Raw genomic sequence first — 19,589 nt, 5'->3', positions numbered from 1 at the left:
CTCTCCCTGCCTCTGCCTCCCGTCAGCAGCGCACGAAGCGATGAGGGGGTGCATGGGGCTTGGCGGCAGTCTCAAAAGGCAGGTGATTCTGCTCTCTTTTTAAACGCCAAACTTTTAACAAACTAATAAAAAGGCGCAGCCTCGGGAACACAGCCCTGGAATGATGCTGGAGGTAGCCAAAGCCAGGGGACTAAAGAGGGAACCACACCCTTCCCATGGCCCCTTTTGTTCTCCTTACACGTGGCCACTAACCTGGCTCGGCTTCACCTCCTCATGGCTGCTTATTGTGTAATAAGCCTGGAGGTCTCAACTGAGATCAGGGCCCTGCTGCGCCAGGCACTGTACGTACACAGAGTGAGAGTCCCCACCTTGAGCAGCTTGTCATCAAAATAGGCAAGACATTCAAAGGCTGGGTGGGGAAACTGAGGCACAGAGCGGAGAAGCGACTTGCCCAAGATCAGGGAATAGATCCCAGGTCTCCTACATCCCAGATCAGGGCCTTAACCACTGGTCTGCGCTGCCGCTTGAGTCTTTTGTATTATGGTAGCTCCCAGAGGCCCTGACTGGAATGGGGGCCCCATTGTGCCAGTCAATAATGCCAACCCCAAGAGCAAAAAACTCGTGAGATTAAAACCACATACACACACTATGGTTTTGGGGGCAAAGGCTATACTGGGGGTTGTGGTCGCCTGTGGATTGCTGAACTCCCCCTGCCATCCCGGGGCAGGGCTGCCACCTCTCCCAAATGTACCCAGCATGGGGATTCTGCCCCTTTCGCTGGCTGCCTGATCACAAAGCTTCCAGCCTCTCCCCAACCCCCGCAATATTCCAGTTAAATCATTCTGTGCCCCCCCAGCACCCATCTGCTCCCCCTAACCCCACATCAGCGCCTCCTGTAGCTCCAGGTGTTCTTCACCACCCCCTCATACACTGGGGTCTCCCGCTTTCTCTCCCACATCCCTTACCTGCGGGAGGGGGGGAGCTCTACCTGCCTTCTGCCCCGGCTCCAAGCGGCAACTCTCCCCCAGCAGGCAGGGCAGTGGGGAAGGCTGACAGTCGGGTCAGGGGTTCCCCCATGCAGGGCTGGAGCTTTTGACCTCACGGGAGATTGGCTGCAGCAGGGGGCCAAAATCTTGTTATTCTCGAGCCGGCGACATGGTCCCTTCTCCAGCAGACAAGGAGCAGGGGAATGAGGGCATCTTCCGCCTTGCAGATGGGGAAAAACCAGGTGGCAGGAAGGGAGCCCAGCTCTCACACCCCAGCCACAAGCTCCTCCTCGCACCCCAATAAAACAGGGGCAGGGGAGTGCAATAGATCCTAGGGAACTAGCCACCCAGACAGTCTCCAGCAGAGTTCCAGAGGGTCCCTTTCGAAGGCATATCACATGGGATTACATCCCCCCCATTGAACAAGAGCTCAATTGCCAGGCGCTGGAAACCACTGCTGCATTATTGCAAGTGGGCGACATGAAGGGGTTGATTGAGTCATAGAGACAGCCCTCCTCATCCCTCCAGAGGCTGACGTCACTCATCGGCTAGAGATGGTTTTGCCCCTGTACAGATAAGCAGCTGTCTGGGTCTGTAGTTCATGCAGCAGAGGGTCCTACTTTCAGAGCCAGAGGTCGCAGGTTCAGTCCCTGCAGATGACCCGGGCGGGGCGTCACTGCCCCAGGCCGGATTCTGATCTCGTTCCCTAGTGGAAATCAGTAGCAAGTAAACAAGGGCACTGAGGGGCAGAGGGAGGGATGCTTACCCTGCTGCTGCTTGCATGGCGGGTGAACGAAACCCGCCTATGCCCAGGGTCGTCTGTCTCGACTCCTTCTCCAGCCTGCAATTCCCAAGGGATGGACAGAATCTCTACAGCAGCAGCAAAGCGGGGGATCCTCAGAGCACACTGACTGCCCCGGCAAGATGCACGGCAGTTCTGCACAGGTTCACGAAGGCTCTGGGCAGACGGGGAAAAGGGATGCACAGACCAACTGTGGGGGCGCATGGGGTCATGGGGGGCGCAAGTCAAAGGAGAGGACAGAACCCAGGAGTGCTGACTACTACTGGAGAAAAAGGAATACAATTAAAGTGTCCCTCTGAATCTCATTAGCTCGATTTAACCCACACCCTCTTTCCCCCTGTGCGGATTACAGGGGAGTTCAGGTCCCATTCTCCAAGCACCCTGGGATCCACACGCCGCTTACGTCCCTGTCTGCAGCATTTCCCTGTAGGTTGTGGCAGGATCTAGCACTGCTTTCCACGGATCCACAGGTCTCTCTTTACGACCTAAGCTACTGGAGCAGTAGCACCCATCGAAGGAAAGCACGTCAGGCACGGACCAACCAGTCCACGCAGAGATGCACTCACTCAGTCCATTACATCACAGACACTTGCTGCACCTTCCACGCAAACAAGGAGTGTGTATGAGAGAGAGTCCCCCATGTAGCCACAGAGTGGGTACGGCACCCCCAGAGCAAGCTTCCTCCAGCACCGTCACGGCTCTGCCCGGACATGGAGAAGGAAGGCCACTCTGCAGGGTCTGATCAGTCTTTGGGGCTTCGCCGACCTGCACCAGCAGCGATCTGGACACCTGCCCTGCTACGAGCTGGACCGAACAAGACCCAAATTAGTTTCCTAACATCACCAAAGGGCCATCAACAGCTTTCAATGGCTTCTGCTGGGCTGGATTCAGAGGTGCTGTCCCCACTGCTAGCCCCCAGAGTCCCTGCAGCACTAATCCGGTAATTCAGATGCACTGCCCATCTACCAGCACAGGAGCCCCCCCAGACTGAATCAGGATCCCCCCCAGCCCCCGCTTCAGTACCACCCACCCAGCCCCGTCGCCACGGCACCATCTCGCCTCCCCTCCCCAGCAGGCTTTGCGGCGAATCCATTCCGACCCTCACCCGAATCACCCTGTGATCAGAGATCCAGACACAGACTCATCGCTGCGGTGACCCCTTGCTCAGCCCTCTCCCCAGGAAACAAAGGATGTGTGCTCTCAGGATGTTGCAACACATTTTGGAGAACCAATTATAGCAACTCGCTGGCTTTGTGCGTCACCCACCAGGCTAAAAATATTCAACATCCCCGCACCTGAGCGGTCGCTCTGCCTAAAAGCGCCTGAAATTCACACATCGGGTGGGAGTGTTGGAACGAGGAACATCCGTCTCACTGCCTTTATTGGTACCCCGGATCCTCTCACCCAACGCTTCCCCTCGGGGAACCATCCCAATCTAAGCTTTGCCCGGCCTTTGCACTAGGACAGGGAGCATTGCCACTGCACTGAAAAACACAGTACACATGCCTAGGTCCAGCTAGACAGAGCACGTGGCCCAGGGTGGTTTGGAGGAGATGGTACAAGAGAGACTCACGCACACCCCACAAATCCCGCCCAGGCACAGTCCAACGTGCAGGCCGTTGGGAATCAGGGTCAGGGTCGAAGTTTGGACCCGATCCCCCTGCCCCTTGCGCTATTCCCAACATTTAGGCAAATTGGAAAACAGAACGGTATCCCAGTGTTCACACCAGCTCTGTGCAAACACTGCTGTGAGCAACACTGCGCTACCCTGGCCAGAGCCTGGACACGGAGCCAGCCACAACCTTCCCCACTAACACGGCACATGTACACACCTGGGGCAGCAACGTGGTAGGGAACCAAACCTGGGAGACCAGAGAGGTTATTGGGAAATGCCATTGACGGGAGGCTGTTTAATATCACCAGAACAGTACCATGGGGACAGCACTCCCAAGCGTTACAGACAGAGCTCTGCCATTAATATTGTTAAACAAAACCCCAGGCCAGAGCCCTGAGACCACAAGGGGTCCAGACAGCCCAACAGTGGACTCACAGACCATGCTAGAGTAGCAGAAATAACAATACCACAGAGTCACCACACACTACGGATAAGTGCCATGTGCGTTAGCAATGGGGTGTGGGTGGGTGGCAGGGGAGGGATGGTGATTTGGTTGGGAGAAGTGCTCTGAAGTCTGCCTGTTTCTCTAGTATCTGAACCAGTCAAGTCCATGGGAAATAGGCTAAAAGTACCAGGAGATCATGTCCTGATGGATGCAAAGACCGAAACAACAGCCTGGCCTTTTTGCCCTTCCAACTATAGCAGCCCTGGATACAGTGCAAAAGGAGCCCCAAGCCACTTAGCTCATATGGAAAGCTGAGATTTAGAAGAGTCCCAAAGGCTTTCAGATCTGGGGGGGGGGGGGTCGCTTCCGCCCCTGCTGACTCCGGCCATCATCATCTGAGATGGAAATACTTCTCTCCAGGCTCACCTGGGGAACTCATTGCCACAGGATATGATGGCAGCAAACACCTTAGTAAATTTCAAAACCAAAGATCAAACACATGTAGGACTAAGAACAGCATCTGCCGTGATCAGAGTTAGGATAAAAAGTACAAGGGCCATCAATCCCCATGCTCCAGAGCACGAGCCGATCAGCACCTGTCTGCAGAGACCATTCAGCATTGCCCAAGCAGGAAGATGACCATGGCTGCACGCCCTCCTCGGAGGCACATGCTGCAAAGGCAGAAGGCTGTGCCAGACGTACCATCGGTCTGAGCTAGAGATCGCTGCAACAGACCTCGTGCTGACCATGCTACGCCACTTGCCTGACTGGAGGAGGCAGCAGTAGAATTAAGCAGCTCTCAGACTCGCTAACAGAAGAACCAACACTGCACCCCCTCAATTTCGAGCCTGCAAAGGGTGCAGGCTGTGAAAGACACGTTCCCTAGTACCAGGGAGGGAAGCTGCTTCATAAACTGTAAACCGTGTTTTAAATATTAACCAGGGTAGCTCTTCCGTTGACTTAATTCTGCATATAAAAGCCAGACCTGAGGAACCTCCCAGCTGTCCTTAATTACTATGACCGGCCCTCCCTCGAGATGCAAATCTCTTCCCAACCCACACAAGCTGGGCGTTGATCTCTTACTTTTATTATCCCCAGTTGTCATGGCGCTGGAATAGATGTATGCAAAGGAAATTAATCCCCAAGTCATTTTAAGCTGGATGTGCCACTGTTTTCCCTTGGGTCCCAAATTCAACCGCAGGTTGGGAAGCACGAATATGCAGCCAGATGGAAACTGGTTAAAAACCTCCGGCATGGGGCTCCCAGGACCGCCAATATGGCGACCTCCTGCCATAACAGGCACAGCCAGAAGAAGGTGCTATTCACAGTCCTTTACGAATTGTAGGCTGGTGGAAGGAGAGCTACAGAGCAGAGGTTCTCAAACTGTGGCCGGCGGACCGAGCTCCGTTCAGGTGGTCCGCAGATAGTTCCCTCTAAGGTGCACGCCTGGACGGCCGCACACACGAGAACGAAGGGCCATCCCCCTAATTAGTGGAGCCACACAGGCATGGCTCCACTAATTAGGTGCCTGGACCTGGAGAAGATGCACATATAAGGTGAGGTGGTGACCTTGGGGGGAATAGGAGGTAGGTGGGAAGGGGCAGTGGAGTGAGAAGAGGGGATGGGGGGAAATTTGGGACGTGCAGGGCTGCGGTGGCCAGAAAAAGAGGCGACTTTCCCAGGCTCCAGGGCTGCGGCTGCTGGAGAGAGCCCCCCCCCCCCCCCCCACCTTCTTCCCAGCCCCAGCTCAGGGGCTGCCGCAGCAGGGGAGAAAGGGCACATCCATCGCATTAGGAAGGTAAGAGCATTAGAAAGGTAAGACTACTGATATTAAAATATGAGTTGTATGCTTTTATTTGTAGAACAAAAACAACATTAATTATTATTATTACCTTTTTTTTATAACGCGCTTTTATCCAAAGCGCTTTACAATAGTTAGCTAACGGTACAAACAACATTTGGAGAGATCATTAAGTGGACTCTCAGCAATTTTCAAGTGGTCCGGGAAAAAAAAGTTTGAGAACCACTGCGCTGGAGGGTTGAACTACACAACAAGTAGCAACCGCATATGCTTCCTCCACATAAGACCCAAGCCATGGCCTGGAGAGATCGCCTCCAGAGGCAAGAATGAGTTTCCTGCTTAATATCCCATTTGTTCCTTAAGGATGCCAATGAGGGGACCAGTTACTACATGGGCCGGATGTGAACAGACCCTTATGCTATTACCTCCATGATAAGGCACCCATGCCACAGAAATGCCCATCACTAGACACATCAACATCGGTGGCATCCCCTTTTAAGTAAGAATAAAGTATTGGCCAGGAAGGCCATAAATGCTCCCCTCAAATGGCAAGGACTGGCCCATGGGAAAGCCCTGCAAACACACCTGCGCTTGGACAAGCCAGTGTAGATCGCCCCAGCGTGCCTTCTGGAACCCAGGAAACGGAATCCCGGAAGGAGAGGAGCAGAACACAGTAGTTACTGAGGGGGACGATTGCCCCCCAGCATTACTCCATGCTGCCTTCCCGCACAGCAGGCTGCCTTGGGCATCTGCCCCCAGCCTCGCTGCCCGTCATTATCTCTACGCCCGAGCACACCTCAAATTGAAATCCTGCCAACAGCTGGCACGTTCCTTTTAGGGTCCCAGTAGGGGCTGCTGCTGCTGCAATCTCAGCAGGATCAGTGGCTAGCAGCACGTAACACACTGATCAGCAGCTAGAACTGGCAGGGCGGGAACGGGCTGGGACTCAGTTGCCTGCTCTGCCACTGATTCACTGAGAGTTCCTGGGCAAGACATGGACTCTCCTCGTGCCTCAGTTTCCCCATCCGTTACACAGGGATAACATTGCAGCTTAACTCTCGAATGCTCATGAGGTGCTCCCATCCCATGGCGATGGCTACTCCTGAGAGCACCCGGACAGAACAAGGACTCGGAAAGCTGGAGAGGCCCCAAGGCCAGACTGGCAGCACCACTAAGTATCAGAACACGGGAGCAAATTCAAACGTTGACCAGAGAGCTACAAAGCAAATGTCAGGGCCCATCAAAAAGGCAGGTCTGGAACCTGACATTTAATCAAGTGATAATTAAAAGGTTCTCAGATGCATTTAATAAGACAATTATAGCGTGTGTTAATAATGGATTATTAAAAAGCCTATTTATGGAGGGCAAGCAGCCAGACAGCAGGGCTGGGCTGCTCCGGTTCTACAGAGGTGGTTCCATAACCGCCTGGTATTTCACCTACAAAGCAGAGGTTATCCCATAAACTACACATTTGGCAGCTGTGATTTAACCCTTTCACAGCACGCTGCACTGATGTCACGCAGAGCAAGGGCCAGATGGCACCCTGCTGGGGAATTAGAGGCATCAGACTAAAAATCCAGAGGCTTCTTAGAACCTGGCATTCAAAGAGTTAAGCACTACCCCCATGGTCTGGGGCTAATTAAGGGACAGGTGTTTGCCTTATAAGATCACCTGGGTGGCAGCACGTGTCTCATGGACGGTGGCACATATAAAGAGTTTGAGTTTCTGACCTCAGCATCCCGAGAAACGACAGGGCTAGGCGGCCCGTCCGCTCCAGTTCTACACAGGTCTTTCTCCGTCAGAAATTCCCATCTAACACTCAGCCCAGAGTAGCAATAAAAACCAGATCTCTTCTTGTCCTGGCTGCTAACATGGGTACAGCGAGGTTGGTGGGTCTCAGCCCAATTCCCAGCTAGCAGGACAATCGCCACCCCAACCGGCTCTCCAGAGAGAGGGACTGATCCAACACCACTTCTGTCTCCCAGTGGGGACTGTCCAGAACACTGGCAGGGCAACTTGGTGGAAACTTAACCCCACAGGCAACAGCAGGGTCGAACACTGGACTGGGACCCAGGAGATCTAGATTCAATTCCTGCTTCCACCACAGACTCGCTGCATGCCTGTACTCTGCACCCCATCTGCTGAGAGTATTAACCCTTCCCTATCTCACAGGGGAGGCTGTGAGAAGTTAATTAGCATCTGGGAGTTCCATACGTACTCCAGTGATGAGGGCCATATATAGATAGAGGGCCTGACTTTACAGCTCCCAGAGACTCCAATTAGCATCCTGGATGTCCAGCACTTCTGAACTCCCGGCCCATGCAGCACAGGCCAGCGGCCAGCTTGTTCGTTGCTAGGGAGGGCGATGGTAAAGTCCAGAGGAGAGAAGACTTGGTTCTCCAGGACCGTCAAAGCAGCACCGTTGTTGGGCACTGAATTCAGCGAGGAAACCTCAGTGCGTCATCCCAGCAGCCCTGCCCTTAGCACCACAGGCCTGGTAACGAGTTAGAGCCGCATCTCCAGCTCTGGACCCCGGTTAACCTCCACCCCACACAGCCCTGGTGCTCTCCCTGTTACAGCTGCAAACTGCTGACTTGGATACCACTAGGGGAATGGATCCAAATTCCTATCTCCCCCCTCCGAGCCCCATCTCCCCATCAACGTGCCCCAGCCTGTAGGATAGAGTCCTCCGAGTTCAGGAGCAAAGCTCTCCAGTTTGGGGACACTGGATCTGACCCAGAAAGCCTTCAGGCCAGTTTGCAGCAAGCCTCACGCAGGGACCTCCCATGCCAAGCCAGGCCTAGCCTTTGTGCATTACATTCGGTCGCTTCCGATTTTAAGTGCCTGGCCCTCCGGGACAAGGGCTTGTTTGCGATGAAAGCTCCCCTCGCAGGTCTAAGAGGCAGTTGAGGGGAAAACGCTACAAGATGCAAATCCCTGGGCATTAGTGACGCTTCGGATGCCAGGAGACAAGCAGAGGTTGAGGCCTGGGGGACAGCACCTGGCAACAGCTGCCCCAGTCTCCAGGATTAGTCTCCAATGCAATGGGGCACTCCCAGGCTCCCGCGGGATGCTCCGAGGCCCAGAATCTGCTGTCCTTCCTCAGGTGGGAGACCCACTGTTCATGGCAGGTAGGGCAGCAAGATCAAGCCCTGGAAAAAAAATATCCCTGCAGGCCAGGAGGTGGCCAGAGAATCTGCCCCAACCTAAGCACCACCAGACAGGAAAGGAACAGTGTGAACCAAGAGCCCCTCTCTTTACACTGGGCAAACCAAACACCCCTGGACGCCAACAGTTCAATCTGCCTTCCACACAATGCCCTCTCGGGCCACAGCGCCAGAGCTGGGATCAGCAGCGATGAGGAGGAAGAGGGTGGAAGGGAGGAAGCTAATGGGAGCTTTGGAGAAGTTGGGGGGACACAAGGGAGAGGGGAGACTGAACCCAAACTAGCTCAAACCCTGGCAGGAGGAAGGATCAGAAGGCCCCAGCATGTCCACAGTGGAAGACCCTGGCAGCCCCTGGGCAAACAGCCATGGCCAGCCCAGGCAATCCTGCCCCCCCGTCTGCAGCTGCAGAACACACGTCGGAAAGTGACAACATGACCCAGCGCACCCTCATCATCTTCCTGGCAGAGGGAAGGGTGGAATACACCAGAGGGAGCCCACAGGAGGTAGACCCAAGGCAGGAGACATTAGGGGAGGGAGTCAGACAGAGGATATTGGCAGCAGGAACCAGAACCCAATCATTCAATCAATCGTGTGGACGAACCCCCAGATCCACCCTACACTGACACGTTCAGCCCGTGGCCAGTCCCAGACTCCTGGTCTGAAGAGCTGTCAGGCAAGGAGATGACCCTGCGGCCAGTATGAGAGAAGCAGAACATGCAGAGCTTTTAAAGCCATGTAAAAGAGGGAGAAAAAAAATAAAAGCCCCCTCCCTTACCCCAAAAACCAGGTGAAGAAATGGAGCCTGAACCAGGCTGTTCAGAAAATACAGCGCACATGAACGTGTTACATGCCTGGCGGCGTCCTGGGGCGAGCGGCAGACCTGGTGGGGTTAACCCTTCCCCAGCCAGGCAGAGAACACGGTGACTAATTGCAGAGCGGATCACAACGAGTGTGACCCGGTTAAAGACCGGAACCCAAGGGGGGTTTTAGGGAGTGTGAAAACACCTCCTTGCGGCAGAGCCTCGCTCTGGGATCTAGGGGGGGCGCTCCCTACAGGACAGGCAAGCATCTTGGTGCCTGGCTGGGTGCAAAGCGGGCACAGGTCTCCAAACCTAAGCCAGTTTCATTATTGTCTGGATCACAGTAACATGGAAAGCCCTAAGAGAGATTGCCCTGGGCGCTGCACGGACTCACGGCTACATCTTTGCACATTCATACACCGAGATCACTAGCGTGCTGTAGAGTCTGACCAGAGAGGGGGCCCAAGTCGTTTTCACCAGGAGGTAACTAGCTGATACAGCTGTTACTCTGAAACTAGTTGTTAGTCTGTATTCGCAAAAAGAAAAGGAGTACTTGTGGCACCTTAGAGACTAACCAATTTATCTGAGCATAAGCTTTCGTGAGCTACAGCTCACTTCATCGGATGCATACTGTGGAAACTGCAGAAGACATTATACACAGACCATGAAACAATACCTCCTCCCATCCCACTCTCCTGCTGGTAATAGCCTATCCAAAGTGACCACTCTCTTTACAATGTGTATGATAATCAAGGTGGGCCTTCTCATCCCCCCCCGCCACACACACACACACACACAAACTCACTCTCCTGCTGGTAATAGCTCATCCAAACTGACCACTCTCCTTACAACTAGTGGGACAAGTTTGATCTTGGCTAGCCACAGCCACCCGGCGCCTTGTCTCCACAAGGATGTCACATTGTGATTGCTCTCTCATCATAAACACACCTCTCTTTTGCGGGGCCATAAAGCCACAGTCCCTGCCCCGTGCTGGACTCACTCAAGACTTTATTGCTGCTTGTTGTCATTTTCAGGGACATCCCCCAGATGGGCAGTGCTGGCCTTGCACCATGGCTGGGGACGTGGCAGTGGAGATCACTAGCTAGGGGCTTGCCAGCCTCACAAGCCTGGGGGGCAGGGGAGAGAGCTTTGAATTTAGGATTTACAAAGCCAGGGGGCCCAGCCCTGGAGACAGAGAGCACAGAAGTTGCTGACTTTGGCCCACCTGCATCTGAAGGCACAGCTGCCCCCTAAATAACCCAGAGCTGGGATCTGTTCCCAGCACCGGAGGGCTGCTAGCATGGTGCCCATCCCAAACGCTCTATGTTGAGACAGGGCTGCCAGCTTGGGATCCGGAGCCCTACTTGGGGAAGGTCCCGATCCAGCCCCATCTCTCCTCCCCCAAGCGGTCACTGCTGCAGCTTGCTTCGGGATCAGCTTTCACGCTCCGGCGCTCTGATGAAGACCCTGCGGGTGACGGTTGGGAAGGCGTGTCGGGGGCAGGTCAGAGCCAAACAGAAACTTTCTGATCCCAATCCCAGAGCTGGGCCTGACAAAGGGAATGTGTTTGCTGGGCGTTTCCCACTCACTTAGCCCAGACAATAGAGCTGCCCCAGCACAGCGAGGGGGCCCAGCTGGCTTGGGGGGCCACAGTAACCTATGCACTCTGGGCCCCAAACAACGCTAGTGCTATCGAAGGGGCCAGAACACTCAAGCGGCAGCTGCCAGACTGGTCCTTTCCTACAGGCCCCACAGCAAGGGCCTGATGCTCAAACACATGCACACAAGTCAAGGACTTGATACACGCAAGTGGCAAGGGAGACGCCGGCAAAGGGAGTGAATAGACCCTGCAACAGCAGCTCTGAGCCAGGGGCGCCCCCCTAGAACACACACAAACACCGGCTGGATACGAATGATCACGTATGGTTCTATCACAATAGTGCCTAGAGGCTTCAACCAAGACAGGGGCCCCACTGTACTAAGTACCGTATGTATACACTACGAGAGACAGCCCCTGCCCTGAAGAGCTTTAAGTCTACATGCGAGTGGGAGGGGAAAGAGGTCCAGAGCGTTGAAGCGACTTGCCAAAGGTTACACAACAGGTCAGTGGCAGACTCAGGAAAAGAACCCGACCCCTAGTTCCCAGTCCTCCTAATGACCAGAGGAAACAACACTCACTCAGAGCTGGGATGAGAGACGTTTGTGTTATCTAAGTTGCTGTATTGGTGCCCAGTATCAGAGCCCCTTCCCCACCCCCGGGACCTCTAACCACTAGTCCCACACACTGCAGAATTAGTCCAGGAACAGCTCCTGCGTGCTCAGGGGCAGCCAGCAGGCAACATAAGCAGAGGACAATGCACAGGAAAGTTTGGGATGGGGGCGGGGGAGGGAGGAGATCTATTTGTCAATGAAAGCTACAAACCAAAATATTGTATTTGCTAATTGCAGCTAATGCAGTCAAATCCAAGTGTGAACGGCTTCTGGGTAATTATGCCAGGAGCGTATTGTTCAACTCCAGCAGCTGACAGGCCCGCTGCATTACCGTGTGCCTGGAGACTGTTAGAGTACAAACAATTCAGCTGTCAAAAGAGCACCCGGGCTGGTAATGCAAAACACTGGGAGCGCAGGGAGGAGGGACACTTTAACAACCACTGTATTTCTTATTTGGCGATCAATGAAGTTTCAGGGGATCTATCAAAGCTATTCAGGAGAATGAGAGATTTGCAACCTTTGGCTGGGTTTATGTTTTTATACGAACCATAGCACAACAGGGGGCGGGGGAAAGCGCCATGCAATTATAACCCTGCACAGGACACCTGCTGCCTCCAAGTTCCAACTGCCACTGCAGCATGGTACGTTCTCTGCAAACAGTCTCTAGAGCTCACCGACCCTGCCTGGCAGCTGCTAGCCAAGGGGCAGCTTCTGATCTCATTCCATCCTGTGAAAATCCAGAATAACCCTCCTGAAACTCATGGGGTGACTCCGCAGTTACACCGACCAGCCGAGACCAGAAACCAGCCCACCGCGTCTAAATGGCTGAGTTTAGGCTTCATTTCAGGCTTCCATTCCTGCCCTCTCCGCCGACCCACCGGCTAGGGAGCAGAAAAGCAAATGATTGGCGCTATGCAGCCCTCCATAAGGGCATGTTCTCCCCTACCCTGAGCAGAGGTTTGGATCGCAGGCACACAAACTGGCTGACCAGAGGTGCGATTGCCTTTACCAGTTCCCTAATGCAAGGGCTGAGTCAGAGGGCAGTTTGCAGTGGTTCAGCGATCCAGTGCATTGCTCCTACAGGCTGCCTCCTTGCACTCCAGCAGCTAAGCTTTCACTTAAAGAAAACATACGTCTCTGCCCCTTAAGGCTGTAAAGGTGTATTTCCAGATCTGCCCGTACCTGCAGACAGCCTCAGACAAGAGCCCCGAGAAGGGTGGAAGGTGCTCCTATTCATGCAGTGGAGCATTGACTCTGAAACATAATGATGCCAATTTAAAAGGTCCACACTGTTAACTATGTCTCTGCTGCTCAAATCACCAAAGAAAGGAGAGGAGCAATCAATCATATGATGCACTGCAAGTGGCCCCAACTGAGCAGATCTTATGGTACTAATCCAATGCCTGCCCAAAATCCAAGGCAGGTTTAAAGTCTACTACCTTACTACTTTTGATTCTAAGCTACACTTGAATCAGTTTTCTTCCTCCTTAAACCCCCATCACAGCCACCACTGTCCTTTCGAGTCAATGAACAATGCTCCTTACCAGACTGGAGGGGCTCACTGGAGAGTCCCTTTGAATTAAAAATTAATCTCCCCAGTTTTACAATCCCCTTCCGAAGGTCTCTCCATGGGCACTTTCTGTCCTAAACACAATACAAATTTTTGTAGACAGTTTAGTCACTGTAAAATTTTAATGAATAGCAAGAATTACAATGTGCTCTGAAGGGAAGGAGCTGGGGGAATGGGAGTCAGGATGCCTGGGTTCTATTCCCAGCTCTGGGGAAGGAGTAGAGTCTTCTAGTGTTTAGAGAGGACAGACTGAGGATGTAGGTCTCCTGGGTTCTATTCCTGGCTCTGCCACAGATTTATTCCAATCCCAAGTGAGGCCTCTGGGCCTCAGTTTCCCTCACTTGTAAAATGGGGTAATGAAGAACTCCAGTCTGCTTTGCCAGGGTGCTGCAAGAGGATTCCTGCATTCTGAGAGCCTCTGGCGAAAAACACAAGATACACGCTGCGAGGCCCAGACGGGGGAGAAAAGATGCGCTCCTGATCCCCCACAGACCCCACCCAGCATCACTCAAGCTGGGACCAGTAATCAAATCCAGGTCTCCCATATGGCAGCGCCGAGAACGCTAAGCAAGCAGGATAACCCTTCCTAGCAGAAGCCCTCAGGCTACGGGAAGAACACTACAGAGGAGCCATTTGCAGCAGCTCCAGTCACCTTTCTCCGCCCCTTAACTAGAGGCAGCTTCTAGGCCTCGTCTAATGAGGGATTTACAGCTGTAGCTGGTTCCATCTGCCCCTCTTGTCATATCCGGGCAGCCAGCTGAGCCTGCCAAGAAAACTTCTAACAGAGTCAAGAGCCAGCTCCAGAGCAGATATTTTTCTGCCTGCCAAGTGTTGCAAGTTCCAAGACCCCACTGCACGGCAACTGACTGGAATTTTACCAGCCCCAAATACACAGGGCGAGAACCAGCCTGACACCAACAGGGGAACAGCTCCGTCTACACAGGCAGAGGTAGGAGAGATCCCAATCCAGCCAGCCAAGGAGCAGAGCCCTGAGGGGCAGGAAGCCAAGGGAACTTAAGAAAACCAATGTATCCCACAAGGGGACTTAATAAGCCTTCAACTTCACAGCAGGATTTTGAGGGAGTGAGCAGGGGAATAAGGCACATCATTTTAGTCCGCCCCAAGGCCCCGCCCCAACTCCACCCCCTCCCCCGAGGCTCCCACCAACCCGCCAGCCACCAAACAGCTGATCAGTGGCACTGCCAAATAGCTGTGGCCAGGGGGTGATGAGCACCCCCTATTTTTTTTCCCAGGGGTGCTGGAGCCCTGGAGCACCCAAGAGTTGGTGCCTATGCCCAGAGTAATTCCTCTAACATCAGTGAAGTTCCTCTGGATTTACACCAGCGTAACCAAGATCAGAATGGTCCTATTTCACCTTCACGGCAGCTCGGCATCTGTAGAAAGCACTTGGCGGAGGCTGGCAAGTGCCATTCATTTCATTGTACGGATTGGGAAACTGATGCACCAAGAGGGGAAGTGACTACTCAGGGGTACACGGGAGCCAGGTATAGCCCGCCCCCTGCCCAGAGTCCTGATGTCTAGACTGGAGCACTATATGTCTTGCCTTTATCTCTTTCCAGTCTGAAATTATCTAGGCTCACCGTACTTCCTCTCCGTTTCCCAGCACACACACGGTGCCATCCATTTACCCAGCACTTCATCAAACCAGATTCAGATGCATTTCCTGCTTCTGGCCATACGCAGATCTGCCCTCCTCCAGGCTTTGGACAATTTCATTTGAAGCGTGTACACACACACACACACGTTACACTCCCCAAAGAGTCCATAATAAAAACCCTTTTCTGCCTCTTGTGTTGAGCTGACGTTGTCGTCTCGCTGTGAACAATGGTAAATCCCCCATTATTATCCTTTTATGAGCCCATTACAGGCAGTGGTGGATTATAGATGTGATTATCGGAGTTTAGTAATCTGGCAAAATAAATCTGCATACACACACTGGAGCGCTGAAACAATGCCTGAAATAGTGGCAGGAAGAGACACTGCACAGAAAAAAGGCAATCCAGCTGCATTAATTGGGCTTTGCTGTTCTCTGCCGCCAGACGTTGCAGTACAGACCCAGTCCTTCATGCCTCTGTGGGTGAGGGGTAGCATGGTCCAGTGTGTAGAGCACTGCACTGAGAATCGAGAGACCTGGGGTCTGTTCCCGGCTCTGCCACCAACCTTCTGGGTGACCTTTGGCAAGTCACTTCAACATTCTGTGCCTCAGTTTCTCCCTCCTTGGTCTGTCTCATCTATTCAGATTGTAAGCGCTTCAGGGAAGGGACTCTCAGAGTGTGTGTGTGTACATGGCCAAGCACAATGTGGTCCTGATGCTCATGTAAGGCCTCTAGGTGCTACTAATAATCACCCTGGGAGGTGCCCAGCCTGCAATGAGTGGAAAGTGCTCAGCCCCTCTCAAAATCAATCCCTAGGAGCAGCAGTACGTGCAGGCAGCTCCCTAGCTCTTCCACACCCACCAGTGGATTCTGGCAGAAAGCCAGAGAGCAGCCCTGTAAGCCCACAACAATAACAGGCCAGTTATCCCAATGACAAGTTCACGGTGATATTTCCCACCCCCACCCCCCCTCAGCCACAGCATGGCTCTCTTTGCAACAGGGGCCTCGGCAAAAGCTGGACACGTTCCTTTCCTTTCCTTTCCACCCCCTGATCATTTGTTAGAGAGCAATGGGAGGGCTGCTGGGAGTCCCAGCTACTTCATGGTTCAGTGATCCATCATCCACAGTAATGCTCTCCAGTATTATAGGTCATCATTTTATGGCCAGTGGCCACCGGTGAAATCAATTAACCAGTGTGTGGACCGCATGCAGGTTTCTTTGTCTTTAAAGGCGAACACTGCACGTCAGATATGGTGTTCGCTGTTAGGCAGCGTGGTTTAATAGCTCCAGGCCAGGATGCCTGGTTCCCATTCCCACCTCTACCACCAATTCGCTGTGTGAGGCCTTGAGCAAGTCACTTCAGCCCAGATTCCCAAAGGTATTTATGCACCTAACTCCCATTGGAATCAATGGGACCTACATGCCGAAATTTCTTTGTGCATCTGAGCCTTCCCCGTTCTGTATCTCAGTTTCTCCATCTGTAAAATTAGGGTAATGATCACAACCTGCCTCAGCCCGCCATGCAGCAAGACCAAGCAATATTTTGCTCTTCTATAGCCCCATCAACTCCCTTCTGAGTGCTTTGCAAACATTAATTAACTGAGCTCACAGCACCTGTGGCATATGGGTGAACATCCCAGACTTAAAGATGGGGAAACTGAGGCACAGAGTGGTAAAGGTCCAGATCCTCAAAGGTATTTTGATACTACTATTGGGACTGAGGTGCCTAAATACCTTTAAGGATCTGGGCCAAAGTGACATTCTCTCACCCCAAGAGACAGAACCATCATCAAGCTCTTTGGATTCCCACTGCTGCTTTATTAAACCTTTAGGCCATGATGCCTCTGGCATCGGGACCTGACACAGAGCCCATTCAGAATCAATACAAGCCTTTCCTTTAATGTCAATGGGCTTTGGATCAGGCCCTCAGTGCCTATAAAGTGCCTGGAGAGCCTCTGAAAAACTGTGATTGCTCACTAATTAAGAGTTAGATTTCAATTACAATCCAGGAGCAGCAAATTACTATGCTTGGAATTTCTCCAGCCACCTTCAGATGCTTTGTGGAGCTCTGATCCTTGGCAACGTGGCGGAGCAGCATCACCCGTCTTGTGGAAATAGCCACAGAGCTGCCGCCGGACTAGCAGCATCAGCTCGCCCTGTCCAGGATCCTTGGCATTCTGTGCTCATTTGACTAACTGCCTTAAAAATAATCCCAGTAAAAAAGGGCCGTGCAGAAAACCATGTCCTCAAGACTCAGTTTGGGAAGATCATTATTAATACATGAAATCTCTCCAGGCCTCCTAATTACAGCACCCACCGTTCTTACGACGTCTGGAAAAGTTCACTGACACTATTAATATTCAAGCCAAACCGGCGCTCCAAGCCCACAAACATTTCCCAAGAAAGCCGAAGCCGTGTCTGAACTGTTGTGAAATTCCCCCTCCTTCCCCGCCCCCACAACCCTCCTGTTTTGTTTATTCCTCCTCCACTCCCAGAGTAGGTCAGTTTCCTTGCAGGTTGAGTTTACGCTCCCATGCCAGCAGGGCCCAATGACATATTTCCGAGACAGCAGCGTTTCTTGATTTTAATGTGGCCCAAGGGGAGGGAAAAATGCTTCTTTGGTAAAATTCTAATTAGATCCCAATAAAGACAAACTATCAAGCAAATTGTATATAAAAATTTAACAGCAGGGTTCTTTAGGAGAGAGTTATTGTTCCAAAGCTTGCGGGAGGCATTAGAACCCGCTCAGATTGCCCCGGAGGCCACTCCCCTCTGGGCTTAGGCCTCCAGGAAGACACACCACAGGGAAAGGGGAGAGAAAGCTGACAAACCAGTGCACATTGCAAGGACACAACTGACCATTCTGTTCTACAGGGATGAGCCCCAACTAGAAACCCTATTCCTAACCCCCTCGAACACTACAGGGAGCAAGGGTAGGTCCAAATCCTAACCCAATCCCAGATCCAAATCCAGGCCCCAAACCGGCCATCAGGTCCAGGAGGGTGGCCCAGAGCTTAATGTTGCAATGGTTGCAGGATCTGGATGATTTTGGGCTTCTCTGTAAAGGGCCGAAGCAGAGCCCTAAAGTCAAACACACAAGATCCAAATTGTGCAGCACAAGCTGTTCTCTGGCTGGAGCCCCACTCCCTGGTAAAATCCCGTCTGCTGGCAGGTTTATGCTCCAGTCCATTTGCTCTGAGAACTATTAGAATTTGGCAAGCCTCCCCCTGCCCCCTTTTAGGATAAAAAAACAGCCCTGTGATTTAACTAAATTTGTATTTCCTGGTTGTGCTGTGGGAAAAGAGGAAGGGGGGAGGGCTGGTAATGGCCACGATACTCAGAACAATACATGCAGCTGGAACTTGGATACAAACAGAGCCAGCCCTTGTATAAACAAAAACACACAGGTCTTCCACAGTAACCACCCAAAGCACAAAAGCCGACAATGGGATCACTGCAGTATTTTAACCATCACTGCATTCCGAGCGGGCGTTTACATCCAGCAACTCCACAGCCATCAGCCCCACAGTGCAGGCTGCAGATAGAGCATCCGCCTGAACTTCCCCAGATTTGGTGCATTTTGGTGCCACCTACACGTTCTTTAACCTGTTGAGTGCTGCATCCCCTACCTACCCAATGTCCCCACATTGCTGCCACATGTAGCCAGTGCATCTCCTCTAAAGTACCACCCATGGGTTGGGTTTGGAGGGACGTTATAACAAACCAACAGCTATTTGAAGGGTGTAAACACAAGAAGGAGACAAGTATCAGGGGGTAGCCGTGTTAGACTGTATGCCCAAAAACAACAAAGAGTCCGGTGGCACCTTAAAGACTAACAGATTTATTTGGGCACAAGCATTCATGGGTTTTTACCCATGAATGCTTGTGCCCAAATAAATCTGTTAGTCTTTAAGGTGCCACCGGACTCTTTGTTGTTTTTAGTAGAAGGAGAGGAATTATTCAGAGTAGTTCACAGAGTGTAAATGCAAGAGTACTGGAATGAATCAAGAAAGGGAGAATTTAAATATAAGAGAAGGAAAACATCCTGACAGTAACTCCTCCTCTATTGTGGACTGCCCTCGAAGGAGAGTGGTGGGAGCCCCAATCTAGGGACGTTTAAAACAAGGCAGGATGAACACACAATAGGAAGTAAACTTGCACTGGCCAGGCATGGGGCTTAATGGTCCTCTTCATCTAATTTCTATGATGCAGCAGAATATTGGGGGGAGGGGTGGTCACTGAGATTTTTGTATTTAAATTTCCTTATCTATTGACAAAACAAAACAAAAAATCCACTGCCTTTCCCAGAAGGGTCTGCAACAGGCAAGAGATCCTGTCTGCTCCGAACCCCACCTCTCACCATCCCCTCTTCCAACCCTAGCCCAATGGTCATTCAAAACAGTTAGTACACAGGAACGGAGGGGAAGTACATACACATAGAGTCAGAGGGTGACCAAAACCAGCCAGATGTGTCTGAAGCCACAGGATGTGAATGAAGGGCCAGCAAAATCTCAGACAGAAAAACAAAGTTCCTCAGGAGTTACAGAAGCATCCAAAATTGGGAGACAATCAAATA

General features: G+C 52.3%; 1 protein-coding gene across 16 annotated transcripts in view; it reads right to left on the bottom strand.

The window, feature by feature from the left end:
* PTPRU (protein tyrosine phosphatase receptor type U) overlaps positions 1-19,589 on the bottom strand; it is a 320,906-nt gene that overhangs the window by 298,685 nt on the left and 2,632 nt on the right. The gene's annotated exons all lie outside the window — the stretch shown is intronic.

The sequence above is a fragment of the Lepidochelys kempii genome, chromosome 19, assembly GCF_965140265.1.
Source record: "Lepidochelys kempii isolate rLepKem1 chromosome 19, rLepKem1.hap2, whole genome shotgun sequence".
NCBI lineage: Eukaryota > Metazoa > Chordata > Testudines > Cheloniidae > Lepidochelys > Lepidochelys kempii.
This window is presented reverse-complemented; position numbering and strand designations above follow the sequence as displayed.